The 2,160-nt window shown below is 44.3% G+C and overlaps 1 long non-coding RNA gene across 1 annotated transcript in view; it reads left to right on the forward strand.

Moving 5' to 3' along the window:
• LOC137981284 (uncharacterized) overlaps positions 1-1,737 on the forward strand; it is a 25,378-nt gene extending 23,641 nt beyond the window's left edge. Inside the window, exon 3 of the long non-coding RNA XR_011118597.1 lies at positions 1-1,737. This exon is cut by the window's left edge and continues 468 nt beyond it. This is a non-coding gene — a long non-coding RNA (uncharacterized lncRNA).
• Positions 1,738-2,160: the final 423 nt, after the last annotated feature.

Genomic DNA, 2,160 nt, shown 5'->3' on the forward strand with positions numbered 1-2,160 from the left:
AGAATTTTGGAACTCAAGAAAGTGAGGGTTGTTGGTCGTTCTCTAACAAAACTGACCGGCATAGGGGAAATTGATTTACGCTCTGTTGGACCATCCGTGAAGCTTACGTTTGGGTGCAGGTGGAGGACGGACAGGAATCTGTTACGGACTGTGGGGCCAGGATCCTTAAGATTCTCCATCGCAGCCACAGCTTGACCAGAAGTAGTAGAGCGTTGCCAATGAGCTGCAACTGTAAGTCTTAGATCAGACGTAGTAGGATAAACAGAGATGATGCCCGACAGAAGAGAAGGTGCATGGGACAGGGGAATAGACAGGCACGGCGATTCAAGAGGCGAAAGGATAGACTGAGTTGACTGCGTAGTCTGTAACGAGTGAGAGAACTGTGTAGACTGCGAAGAATGCGAGAGCTGTGCGGAGGGCTGCGTTGGGGGAGGGGGGGGTCTTGGGGCAGTGATGAAGGCTGGCCAGAAGACGGCGACGATGATGATTTCGATGAGAGGAGAACACAGGAAGGTGTAGGAGGCACATTAGGAGAAGACTGTGAAGGAAGCTGTAAAGGAAGAACATCAGGTAAGGATTGCGATAGGGAATGAAGGAGGCGGGGCATCGGAAGAAGCCTGAGGGAGAGGCTGTGATGGTCGGGACTATGGAAGAGGAGCAGAAGCAGAAGCATCATCGCCAGTGTCAATTGTTTCAGGGCGCCCTCCACCAAGATAATTTACAATGGATGGCGTTGTGGCCGTCCTCTTTGCAAACACTGCACTTGGTCTCTTCAGTACAGTCGCTGAAAGTGTGACCTAGTTGATCGCAGTTAAGGCATATCACGTTGGGGTACAGCTTTGCAACATCATTTGGGAGATGGCACTTCCTGCAGGAAGGAACCCGCCCCTCGTGTTTGACTTCCTGCCGAAGCGTAGGAAGGATGGAACCGATTCGAATGGCTCTATTCTAACAACGCGTGTTCCATTCTGGATGCCCTCATAGCCTTGAAGATTACATCTGCGGGAACTGAGGACACACCCATAGCGGCTGAGACGATGAGCCAGTGCTTCATCAGAAAGCTCGAAGGGAGTATCATACACTACAACGAAGGTACAAGTAAAAGATGAACAAGGGATAAACGAAAATTTACGAAGGAAGAGATCACGGTACTCATCGGTGAAAAACGTCACGGAAATAAAACCCTTAAGATTACGTGGTAGACATCTGACCGTAGCAGCACGGATATACCGAAGTTCTTCAGATCGGCAAGCACTTTAAATTATTGTTTATCAGTTATTTAGACAAGAGCGTGGATCGAAGAAAGCTGTGGGTGGATTGTGCATTTAAGTTAAGAATTGCTTCAAGGCTAGTTCTCTTGACGAATTATCCTCTGTATCAGAAGATGGCTTTCAATAGCAATGGATTAAAGTGCATTGTAGAAGTCTCAAGTCTTTTGTAGTTTGCAATGTTTATCGACGTCCAAAGGCATTAGTTCGCCATTGTTTTGAAACTCTTGGCAGACACTTTGTTGACTCTCAGCTACTGAATCTCGATGTTATTATTTTAGGTGACTTGAATTGCAATCACATGAGCTCATTGAGCCTGGAAGCAAATTCATTACGGGAGTTCATATCAATGTTCAACCTAAGTCAGCTTATTGAAAAACCAACTAGGAATACTGAGAACTCTCAAACTTTGATTGATGTGATCATGACAACAAACAAATCTATTTTTAGTTTGTGTGATACTTTGAGATGTTCTATAAGTGACCACAAACCACAATTTGGTTTACCTGGTGCTGACATTCAGAACGCCTAGAGCCAAGCCATTCTATATAACAACTAGGAGTTCAAGAGTTATATTCCTGATGATGTCCGCACAGATCTCTCATTTGTACCATTTCATTTGATTTCTTTTTTGATGTTTTCAACGATCAAGTTGCCACCTTTAAAACTCTTTTTCAGGAAACTTTGGATCTACATGCTCCCATCAAAATCAAATCGAAACCTAATCCCTTTGTATCTGCTGAAATTCGTCATCACATGAAAACTCGGGATAAATGGCATAAACATGCCAAGAAAAAAAACGACAATAGACGACTTCGACTTGCAGAGAAATCCCATGTAAGATCTCAACTTCTTAATTGTAACAGGAATACAAATTCTATCTGGAAGGTAA

This window comes from Montipora foliosa, chromosome 1 (assembly GCF_036669935.1).
Source record: "Montipora foliosa isolate CH-2021 chromosome 1, ASM3666993v2, whole genome shotgun sequence".
NCBI classification, from domain to species: Eukaryota; Metazoa; Cnidaria; class Anthozoa; order Scleractinia; family Acroporidae; genus Montipora; species Montipora foliosa.